The following is a 12,386-nucleotide window of genomic DNA, read 5'->3' as shown; positions in this document are numbered from 1 at the left end:
TATCAGAATTTGGGAAGATTGGAGAAACTTAATTTTTCGCCCAAAAAAAAAACGTAAGGGGTACCACTGTTGTTTTTTTTTTCGGGCCGAATTTTTGAGTTTCGATATCTCAGCTCTGGAAGGGGCTAGAGCCTCCATTTTTGCACTCAGGTCTAAGTCTCATGGCCCTCTATCAGAATTTGGGAAGATTGGAGAAACTTAATTTTTCGCCCAAAAAAAAAAACGTAAGGGGTACCACTGTCGTTTTTTTTTCGGGCCGAATTTTTGAGTTTCGATATCTCAGCTCTGGAAGGGGCTAGAGCCTCCATTTTTGCACTCAGGTCTAAGTCTCATGGCCCTCTATCAGAATTTGGGAAGATTGGAGAAACTTAATTTTTCGCCCAAAAAAAAAACGTAAGGGGTACCACTGTCGTTTTTTTTTTCGGGCCGAATTTTTGAGTTTCGATATCTCAGCTCTGGAAGGGGCTAGAGCCTTCATTTTTGCACTCAGGTCTAAGTCTCATGGCCCTCTATCAGAATTTGGGAAGATTGTAGAAACTTAATTTTTCGCCCAAAAAAAAACGTAAGGGGTACCACTGTCGTTTTTTTTTCGGGCCGAATTTTTGAGTTTCGATATCTCAGCTCTGGAAGGGGATAGAGCCTCCATTTTTGCACTCAGGTCTAAGTCTCATGGCCCTCTATCAGAATTTGGGAAGATTGGAGAAACTTAATTTTTCACCCAAAAAAAAAAACGTAAGGGGTACCACTGTCGTTTTTTTTTTCGGGCCGAATTTTTGAGTTTCGATATCTCAGCTCTGGAAGGGGCTAGAGCCTCCATTTTTGCACTCAGGTCTAAGTCTCATGGCCCTCTATCAGAATTTGGGAAGATTGGAGAAACTTAATTTTTCGCCCAAAAAAAAAACGTAAGGGGTACCACTGTCGTTTTTTTTTTCGGGACGAATTTTTGAGTTTCGATATCTCAGCTCTGTAAGGGGCTAGAGCCTCCAATTTTGCACTCACGTCTAAGTCTCATGGCCCTCTATCAGAATCCAGAGTTTTGGGAAGATTGGAGAAACTTAATTTTTCGCCCAAAAAAAAAAACGTAAGGGGTACCACTGTCGTTTTTTTTATCGGGCCGAATTTTTGAGTTTCGATATCTCAGCTCTGGAAGGGGCTAGAGCCTCCATTTTTGCACTCAGGTCTAAGTCTCATGGTCCTCTATCAGAATCCAGAGTTTTGGGAAGATTGGAGAAACTTAATTTTTCGCCCAAAAAAAAAAAACGTAAGGGGTACCACTGTCGTTTTTTTTTCGGGCCGAATTTTTGAGTTTCGATATCTCAGCTCTGGAAGGGGCTAGAGCCTCCATTTTTGCACTCAGGTCTAAGTCTCATGGCCCTCTATCAGAATTTGGGAAGATTGGAGAAACTTAATTTTTCGCCCAAAAAAAAAACGTAAGGGGTACCACTGTCGTTTTTTTTATCGGGCCGAATTTTTGAGTTTCGATATCTCAGCTCTGGAAGGGGCTAGAGCCTCCAATTTTGCACTCACGTCTAAGTCTCATGGCCCTCTATCAGAATCCAGAGTTTTGGGAAGATTGGAGAAACTTAATTTTTCGCCCAAAAAAAAAAACGTAAGGGGTACCACTGTCGTTTTTTTTATCGGGCCGAATTTTTGAGTTTCGATATCTCAGCTCTGGAAGGGGCTAGAGCCTCCAATTTTGCACTCACGTCTAAGTCTCATGGCCCTCTATCAGAATCCAGAGTTTTGGGAAGATTGGAGAAACTTAATTTTTCGCCCAAAAAAAAAAACGTAAGGGGTACCACTGTCGTTTTTTTTATCGGGCCGAATTTTTGAGTTTCGATATCTCAGCTCTGGAAGGGGCTAGAGCCTCAATTTTTGCACTCAGGTCTAAGTCTCATGGCCCTCTATCAGAATTTGGGAAGATTGTAGAAACTTAATTTTTCGCCCAAAAAAAAAACGTAAGGGGTACCACTGTCGTTTTTTTTTCGGGCCGAATTTTTGAGTTTCGATATCTCAGCTCTGGAAGGGGCTAGAGCCTCCATTTTTGCACTCAGGTCTAAGTCTCATGGCCCTCTATCAGAATTTGGGAAGATTGGAGAAACTTAATTTTTCACCCAAAAAAAAAAACGTAAGGGGTACCACTGTCGTTTTTTTTTTCGGGCCGAATTTTTGAGTTTCGATATCTCAGCTCTGGAAGGGGCTAGAGCCTCCATTTTTGCACTCAGGTCTAAGTCTCATGGCCCTCTATCAGAATCCAGAGTTTTGGGAAGATTGGAGAAACTTAATTTTTCGCCCAAAAAAAAAACGTAAGGGGTACCACTGTCGTTTTTTTTTTTCGGGCCGAATTTTTGAGTTTCGATATCTCAGCTCTGGAAGGGGATAGAGCCTCCATTTTTGCACTCAGGTCTAAGTCTCATGGCCCTCTATCAGAATTTGGGAAGATTGGAGAAACTTAATTTTTCGCCCAAAAAAAAAAAACGTAAGGGGTACCACTGTCGTTTTTTTTTTCGGGCCGAATTTTTGAGTTTCGATATCTCAGCTCTGGAAGGGGCTAGAGCCTCCATTTTTGCACTCAGGTCTAAGTCTCATGGCCCTCTATCAGAATTTGGGAAGATTGGAGAAACTTAATTTTTCGCCCCAAAAAAAAACGTAAGGGGTACCACTGTCGTTTTTTTTTCGGGCCGAATTTTTGAGTTTCGATATCTCAGCTCTGGAAGGGGCTAGAGCCTCCATTTTTGCACTCAGGTCTAAGTCTCATGGCCCTCTATCAGAATTTGGGAAGATTGGAGAAACTTAATTTTTCGCCCAAAAAAAAAACGTAAGGGGTACCACTGTTGTTTTTTTTTTCGGGCCGAATTTTTGAGTTTCGATATCTCAGCTCTGGAAGGGGCTAGAGCCTCCATTTTTGCACTCAGGTCTAAGTCTCATGGCCCTCTATCAGAATTTGGGAAGATTGGAGAAACTTAATTTTTCGCCCAAAAAAAAAACGTAAGGGGTACCACTGTCGTTTTTTTTTCGGGCCGAATTTTTGAGTTTCGATATCTCAGCTCTGGAAGGGGCTAGAGCCTCCATTTTTGCACTCAGGTCTAAGTCTCATGGCCCTCTATCAGAATTTGGGAAGATTGGAGAAACTTAATTTTTCGCCCAAAAAAAAACGTAAGGGGTACCACTGTCGTTTTTTTTTTCGGGCCGAATTTTTGAGTTTCGATATCTCAGCTCTGGAAGGGGCTAGAGCCTTCATTTTTGCACTCAGGTCTAAGTCTCATGGCCCTCTATCAGAATTTGGGAAGATTGGAGAAACTTAATTTTTCGCCCAAAAAAAAAAAACGTAAGGGGTACCACTGTCGTTTTTTTTTTCGGGCCGAATTTTTGAGTTTCGATATCTCAGCTCTGGAAGGGGCTAGAGCCTCCATTTTTGCACTCAGGTCTAAGTCTCATGGCCCTCTATCAGAATTTGGGAAGATTGGAGAAACTTAATTTTTCGCCCAAAAAAAAACGTAAGGGGTACCACTGTCGTTTTTTTTTTCGGGCCGAATTTTTGAGTTTCGATATCTCAGCTCTGGAAGGGGCTAGAGCCTTCATTTTTGCACTCAGGTCTAAGTCTCATGGCCCTCTATCAGAATTTGGGAAGATTGGAGAAACTTAATTTTTCGCCCAAAAAAAAAAAACGTAAGGGGTACCACTGTCGTTTTTTTTTTCGGGCCGAATTTTTGAGTTTCGATATCTCAGCTCTGGAAGGGGCTAGAGCCTCCATTTTTGCACTCAGGTCTAAGTCTCATGGCCCTCTATCAGAATTTGGGAAGATTGGAGAAACTTAATTTTTCGCCCAAAAAAAAAACGTAAGGGGTACCACTGTCGTTTTTTTTTCGGGCCGAATTTTTGAGTTTCGATATCTCAGCTCTGGAAGGGGCTAGAGCCTCCATTTTTGCACTCAGGTCTAAGTCTCATGGCCCTCTATCAGAATTTGGGAAGATTGGAGAAACTTAATTTTTCGCACAAAAAAAAAAACGTAAGGGGTACCACTGTCGTTTTTTTTTTCGGGCCAAATTTTTGAGTTTCGATATCTCAGCTCTGGAAGGGGCTAGAGCCTCCATTTTTGCACTCAGGTCTAAGTCTCATGGCCCTCTATCAGAATTTGGGAAGATTGGAGAAACTTAATTTTTCGCCCAAAAAAAAAACGTAAGGGGTACCACTGTTGTTGTTTTTTCGGGCCGAATTTTTGAGTTTCGATATCTCAGCTCTGGAAGGGGCTAGAGCCTCCATTTTTGCACTCAGGTCTAAGTCTCATGGCCCTCTATCAGAATTTGGGAAGATTGGAGAAACTTAATTTTTTGCCCCCAAAAAAAAAACGTAAGCGGTACCACTGTCGTTTTTTTTTCGGGCCGAATTTTTGTGTTTCGATATCTCAGCTCTGGAAGGGGCTAGAGCCTCCATTTTTGCACTCAGGTCTAAGTCTCATGGCCCTCTATCAGAATTTGGGAAGATTGGAGAAACTTAATTTTTCGCCCAAAAAAAAAAACGTAAGGGGTACCACTGTCGTTTTTTTTTCGGGCCGAATTTTTGAGTTTCGATATCTCAGCTCTGGAAGGGGCTAGAGCCTCCATTTTTGCACTCAGGTCTAAGTCTCATGGCCCTCTATCAGAATTTGGGAAGATTGGAGAAACTTAATTTTTCGCCCAAAAAAAAAACGTAAGGGGTACCACTGTCGTTTTTTTTTCGGGCCGAATTTTTGAGTTTCGATATCTCAGCTCTGGAAGGGGCTAGATTCTCCATTTTTGCACTCAGGTCTAAGTCTCATGGCCCTCTATCAGAATTTGGGAAGATTGGAGAAACTTAATTTTTCGCCCAAAAAAAAAACGTAAGGGGTACCACTGTCGTTTTTTTTTTCGGGCCGAATTTTTGAGTTTCGATATCTCAGCTCTGGAAGGGGCTAGAGCCTCCATTTTTGCACTCAGGTCTAAGTCTCATGGCCCTCTATCAGAATTTGGGAAGATTGGAGAAACTTAATTTTTCGCCCAAAAAAAAAAACGTAAGGGGTACCACTGTCGTTTTTTTTTTCGGGCCGAATTTTTGAGTTTCGATATCTCAGCTCTGGAAGGGGCTAGAGCCTCCATTTTTGCACTCAGGTCTAAGTCTCATGGCCCTCTATCAGAATTTGGGAAGACTGGAGAAACTTAATTTTTCACCCAAAAAAAAAAACGTAAGGGGTACCACTGTCGTTTTTTTTTTTTCGGGCCGAATTTTTGAGTTTCGATATCTCAGCTCTGGAAGGGGCTAGAGCCTCCATTTTTGCACTCAGGTCTAAGTCTCATGGCCCTCTATCAGAATTTGGGAAGATTGGAGAAACTTAATTTTTCGCCCAAAAAAAAAAACGTAAGGGGTACCACTGTTGTTGTTTTTTCGGGCCGAATTTTTGAGTTTCGATATCTCAGCTCTGGAAGGGGCTAGAGCCTCCATTTTTGCACTCAGGTCTAAGTCTCATGGCCCTCTATCAGAATTTGGGAAGATTGGAGAAACTTAATTTTTCGCCCAAAAAAAAACGTAAGGGGTACCACTGTCGTTTTTTTTTTCGGGCCGAATTTTTGAGTTTCGATATCTCAGCTCTGGAAGGGGCTAGAGCCTTCATTTTTGCACTCAGGTCTAAGTCTCATGGCCCTCTATCAGAATTTGGGAAGATTGGAGAAACTTAATTTTTCGCCCAAAAAAAAAAAACGTAAGGGGTACCACTGTCGTTTTTTTTTTCGGGCCGAATTTTTGAGTTTCGATATCTCAGCTCTGGAAGGGGCTAGAGCCTCCATTTTTGCACTCAGGTCTAAGTCTCATGGCCCTCTATCAGAATTTGGGAAGATTGGAGAAACTTAATTTTTCACCCAAAAAAAAAAAACGTAAGGGGTACCACTGTCGTTTTTTTTTTCGGGCCGAATTTTTGAGTTTCGATATCTCAGCTCTGGAAGGGGCTAGAGCCTCCATTTTTGCACTCAGGTCTAAGTCTCATGGCCCTCTATCAGACTTTGGGAAGATTGGAGAAACTTAATTTTTCGCCAAAAAAAAAACGTAAGGGGTACCACTGTCGTTTTTTTTTCGGGCCGAATTTTTGAGTTTCGATATCTCAGCTCTGGAAGGGGCTAGAGCCTCCATTTTTGCACTCAGGTCTAAGTCTCATGGCCCTCTATCAGAATTTGGGAAGATTGGAGAAACTTAATTTTTCACCCAAAAAAAAACGTAAGGGGTACCACTGTCGTTTTTTTTTTCGGGCCGAATTTTTGAGTTTCGATATCTCAGCTCTGGAAGGGGCTAGAGCCTCCATTTTTGCACTCAGGTCTAAGTCTCATGGCCCTCTATCAGAATTTGGGAAGATTGGAGAAACTTAATTTTTCGCCCAAAAAAAAAAACGTAAGGGGTACCACTGTCGTTTTTTTTTTCGGGCCGAATTTTTGAGTTTCGATATCTCAGCTCTGGAAGGGGCTAGAGCCTCCATTTTTGCACTCAGGTCTAAGTCTCATGGCCCTCTATCAGAATTTGGGAAGATTGGAGAAACTTAATTTTTCGCCCAAAAAAAAAACGTAAGGGGTACCACTGTTGTTGTTTTTTCGGGCCGAATTTTTGAGTTTCGATATCTCAGCTCTGGAAGGGGCTAGAGCCTCCATTTTTGCACTCAGGTCTAAGTCTCATGGCCCTCTATCAGAATTTGGGAAGATTGGAGAAACTTAATTTTTTGCCCCCAAAAAAAAAACGTAAGCGGTACCACTGTCGTTTTTTTTTCGGGCCGAATTTTTGTGTTTCGATATCTCAGCTCTGGAAGGGGCTAGAGCCTCCATTTTTGCACTCAGGTCTAAGTCTCATGGCCCTCTATCAGAATTTGGGAAGATTGGAGAAACTTAATTTTTCACCCAAAAAAAAAAAACGTAAGGGGTACCACTGTCGTTTTTTTTTTCGGGCCGAATTTTTGAGTTTCGATATCTCAGCTCTGGAAGGGGCTAGAGCCTCCATTTTTGCACTCAGGTCTAAGTCTCATGGCCCTCTATCAGACTTTGGGAAGATTGGAGAAACTTAATTTTTCGCCAAAAAAAAAACGTAAGGGGTACCACTGTCGTTTTTTTTTCGGGCCGAATTTTTGAGTTTCGATATCTCAGCTCTGGAAGGGGCTAGAGCCTCCATTTTTGCACTCAGGTCTAAGTCTCATGGCCCTCTATCAGAATTTGGGAAGATTGGAGAAACTTAATTTTTCACCCAAAAAAAAACGTAAGGGGTACCACTGTCGTTTTTTTTTTCGGGCCGAATTTTTGAGTTTCGATATCTCAGCTCTGGAAGGGGCTAGAGCCTCCATTTTTGCACTCAGGTCTAAGTCTCATGGCCCTCTATCAGAATTTGGGAAGATTGGAGAAACTTAATTTTTCGCCCAAAAAAAAAAACGTAAGGGGTACCACTGTCGTTTTTTTTTTCGGGCCGAATTTTTGAGTTTCGATATCTCAGCTCTGGAAGGGGCTAGAGCCTCCATTTTTGCACTCAGGTCTAAGTCTCATGGCCCTCTATCAGAATTTGGGAAGATTGGAGAAACTTAATTTTTCGCCCAAAAAAAAAACGTAAGGGGTACCACTGTTGTTGTTTTTTCGGGCCGAATTTTTGAGTTTCGATATCTCAGCTCTGGAAGGGGCTAGAGCCTCCATTTTTGCACTCAGGTCTAAGTCTCATGGCCCTCTATCAGAATTTGGGAAGATTGGAGAAACTTAATTTTTTGCCCCCAAAAAAAAAACGTAAGCGGTACCACTGTCGTTTTTTTTTCGGGCCGAATTTTTGTGTTTCGATATCTCAGCTCTGGAAGGGGCTAGAGCCTCCATTTTTGCACTCAGGTCTAAGTCTCATGGCCCTCTATCAGACTTTGGGAAGATTGGAGAAACTTAATTTTTCGCCCCAAAAAAAAACGTAAGGGGTACCACTGTTGTTGTTTTTTTTCGGGCCGAATTTTTGAGTTTCGATATCTCAGCTCTGGAAGGGGCTAGAGCCTCCATTTTTGCACTCAGGTCTAAGTCTCATGGCCCTCTATCAGAATTTGGGAAGATTGGAGAAACTTAATTTTTCGCCCAAAAAAAAAACGTAAGGGGTACCACTGTCGTTTTTTTTTCGGGCCGAATTTTTGAGTTTCGATATCTCAGCTCTGGAAGGGGCTAGAGCCTCCATTTTTGCACTCAGGTCTAAGTCTCATGGCCCTCTATCAGAATTTGGGAAGATTGGAGAAACTTAATTTTTCGCCCAAAAAAAAAACGTAAGGGGTACCACTGTCGTTTTTTTTTCGGGCCGAATTTTTGAGTTTCGATATCTCAGCTCTGGAAGGGGCTAGATTCTCAATTTTTGCACTCAGGTCTAAGTCTCATGGCCCTCTATCAGAATTTGGGAAGATTGGAGAAACTTAATTTTTCGCCCAAAAAAAAAAACGTAAGGGGTACCACTGTCGTTTTTTTTTTCGGGCCGAATTTTTGAGTTTCGATATCTCAGCTCTGGAAGGGGCTAGAGCCTCCATTTTTGCACTCAGGTCTAAGTCTCATGGCCCTCTATCAGAATTTGGGAAGATTGGAGAAACTTAATTTTTCGCCCAAAAAAAAAAACGTAAGGGGTACCACTGTCGTTTTTTTTTCGGGCCGAATTTTTGAGTTTCGATATCTCAGCTCTGGAAGGGGCTAGAGCCTCCATTTTTGCACTCAGGTCTAAGTCTCATGGCCCTCTATCAGAATTTGGGAAGATTGGAGAAACTTAATTTTTCGCCCAAAAAAAAACGTAAGGGGTACCACTGTCGTTTTTTTTTTCGGGACGAATTTTTGAGTTTCGATATCTCAGCTCTGTAAGGGGCTAGAGCCTCCAATTTTGCACTCACGTCTAAGTCTCATGGCCCTCTATCAGAATCCAGAGTTTTGGGAAGATTGGAGAAACTTAATTTTTCGCCCAAAAAAAAAAACGTAAGGGGTACCACTGTCGTTTTTTTTATCGGGCCGAATTTTTGAGTTTCGATATCTCAGCTCTGGAAGGGGCTAGAGCCTCCATTTTTGCACTCAGGTCTAAGTCTCATGGCCCTCTATCAGAATTTGGGAAGATTGGAGAAACTTAATTTTTCGCCCAAAAAAAAAAACGTAAGGGGTACCACTGTTGTTTTTTTTATCGGGCCGAATTTTTGAGTTTCGATATCTCAGCTCTGGAAGGGGCTAGAGCCTCCATTTTTGCACTCAGGTCTAAGTCTCATGGCCCTCTATCAGAATTTGGGAAGATTGGAGAAACTTAATTTTTCGCCCAAAAAAAAAACGTAAGGGGTACCACTGTCGTTTTTTTTTTTCGGGCCGAATTTTTGAGTTTCGATATCTCAGCTCTGGAAGGGGCTAGAGCCTCCATTTTTGCACTCAGGTCTAAGTCTCATGGCCCTCTATCAGAATTTGGGAAGATTGGAGAAACTTAATTTTTCGCCCAAAAAAAAAAACGTAAGGGGTACCACTGTTGTTTTTTTTATCGGGCCGAATTTTTGAGTTTCGATATCTCAGCTCTGGAAGGGGCTAGAGCCTCCATTTTTGCACTCAGGTCTAAGTCTCATGGCCCTCTATCAGAATTTGGGAAGATTGGAGAAACTTAATTTTTCGCCCAAAAAAAATGTAAGGGGTACCACTGTCGTTTTTTTTTCGGGCCGAATTTTTGAGTTTCGATATCTCAGCTCTGGAAGGGGCTAGAGCCTCCATTTTTGCACTCAGGTCTAAGTCTCATGGCCCTCTATCAGAATTTGGGAAGATTGGAGAAACTTAATTTTTCGCCCAAAAAAAAAACGTAAGGGGTACCACTGTCGTTTTTTTTTCGGGCCGAATTTTTGAGTTTCGATATCTCAGCTCTGGAAGGGGCTAGAGCCTCCATTTTTGCACTCCGGTCTAAGTCTCATGGCCCTCTATCAGAATTTGGGAAGATTGGAGAAACTTAATTTTTCGCCCAAAAAAAAAACGTAAGGGGTACCACTGTCGTTTTTTTTTTTTCGGGCCGAATTTTTGAGTTTCGATATCTCAGCTCTGGAAGGGGATAGAGCCTCCATTTTTGCACTCAGGTCTAAGTCTCATGGCCCTCTATCAGAATTTGGGAAGATTGGAGAAACTTAATTTTTCGCCCAAAAAAAAAAACGTAAGGGGTACCACTGTCGTTTTTTTTTTCGGGCCGAATTTTTGAGTTTCGATATCTCAGCTCTGGAAGGGGCTAGAGCCTCCATTTTTGCACTCAGGTCTAAGTCTCATGGCCCTCTATCAGAATTTGGGAAGATTGGAGAAACTTAATTTTTCACCCAAAAAAAAAAACGTAAGGGGTACCACTGTCGTTTTTTTTTTTTCGGGCCGAATTTTTGAGTTTCGATATCTCAGCTCTGGAAGGGGCTAGAGCCTCCATTTTTGCACTCAGGTCTAAGTCTCATGGCCCTCTATCAGAATTTGGGAAGATTGGAGAAACTTAATTTTTCGCCCAAAAAAAAAACGTAAGGGGTACCACTGTCGTTTTTTTTTTCGGGACGAATTTTTGAGTTTCGATATCTCAGCTCTGTAAGGGGCTAGAGCCTCCAATTTTGCACTCACGTCTAAGTCTCATGGCCCTCTATCAGAATCCAGAGTTTTGGGAAGATTGGAGAAACTTAATTTTTCGCCCAAAAAAAAAACGTAAGGGGTACCACTGTCGTTTTTTTTATCGGGCCGAATTTTTGAGTTTCGATATCTCAGCTCTGGAAGGGGCTAGAGCCTCCATTTTTGCACTCAGGTCTAAGTCTCATGGTCCTCTATCAGAATCCAGAGTTTTGGGAAGATTGGAGAAACTTAATTTTTCGCCCAAAAAAAAAAAACGTAAGGGGTACCACTGTCGTTTTTTTTTTTTCGGGCCGAATTTTTGAGTTTCGATATCTCAGCTCTGGAAGGGGATAGAGCCTCCATTTTTGCACTCAGGTCTAAGTCTCATGGCCCTCTATCAGAATTTGGGAAGATTGGAGAAACTTAATTTTTCGCCCAAAAAAAAAACGTAAGGGGTACCACTGTCGTTTTTTTTTTCGGGCCGAATTTTTGAGTTTCGATATCTCAGCTCTGGAAGGGGCTAGAGCCTCCATTTTTGCACTCAGGTCTAAGTCTCATGGCCCTCTATCAGAATTTGGGAAGATTGGAGAAACTTAATTTTTCGCCCAAAAAAAAAAACGTAAGGGGTACCACTGTCGTTTTTTTTTTTTCGGGCCGAATTTTTGAGTTTCGATATCTCAGCTCTGGAAGGGGCTAGAGCCTCCATTTTTGCACTCAGGTCTAAGTCTCATGGCCCTCTATCAGAATTTGGGAAGATTGGAGAAACTTAATTTTTCGCCCAAAAAAAAACGTAAGGGGTACCACTGTCGTTTTTTTTTTCGGGACGAATTTTTGAGTTTCGATATCTCAGCTCTGTAAGGGGCTAGAGCCTCCAATTTTGCACTCACGTCTAAGTCTCATGGCCCTCTATCAGAATCCAGAGTTTTGGGAAGATTGGAGAAACTTAATTTTTCGCCCAAAAAAAAAAACGTAAGGGGTACCACTGTCGTTTTTTTTATCGGGCCGAATTTTTGAGTTTCGATATCTCAGCTCTGGAAGGGGCTAGAGCCTCCATTTTTGCACTCAGGTCTAAGTCTCATGGTCCTCTATCAGAATCCAGAGTTTTGGGAAGATTGGAGAAACTTAATTTTTCGCCCAAAAAAAAAAACGTAAGGGGTACCACTGTCGTTTGTTTTTCGGGCCGAATTTTTGAGTTTCGATATCTCAGCTCTGGAAGGGGCTAGAGCCTCCATTTTTGCACTCAGGTCTAAGTCTCATGGCCCTCTATCAGAATTTGGGAAGATTGGAGAAACTTAATTTTTCGCCCAAAAAAAAACGTAAGGGGTACCACTGTCGTTTTTTTTATCGGGCCGAATTTTTGAGTTTCGATATCTCAGCTCTGGAAGGGGCTAGAGCCTCCAATTTTGCACTCACGTCTAAGTCTCATGGCCCTCTATCAGAATCCAGAGTTTTGGGAAGATTGGAGAAACTTAATTTTTCGCCCAAAAAAAAAAACGTAAGGGGTACCACTGTCGTTTTTTTTATCGGGCCGAATTTTTGAGTTTCGATATCTCAGCTCTGGAAGGGGCTAGAGCCTCCATTTTTGCACTCAGGTCTAAGTCTCATGGCCCTCTATCAGAATCCAGAGTTTTGGGAAGATTGGAGAAACTTAATTTTTCGCCCGAAAAAAAAAACGTAAGGGGTACCACTGTTGTTGTTTTTATCGGGCCGAATTTTTGAGTTTCGATATCTCAGCTCTGGAAGGGGCTAGAGCCTCCATTTTTGCACTCAGGTCTAAGTCTCATGGCCCTCTATCAGAATTTGGGAAGATTGGAGAAA

This window comes from Pimephales promelas, chromosome 25 (genome assembly GCF_988280905.1).
Source record: "Pimephales promelas chromosome 25, fPimPro1.hap1.1, whole genome shotgun sequence".
NCBI classification, from domain to species: domain Eukaryota; kingdom Metazoa; phylum Chordata; class Actinopteri; order Cypriniformes; family Leuciscidae; genus Pimephales; species Pimephales promelas.
This window is presented reverse-complemented; position numbering follows the sequence as displayed.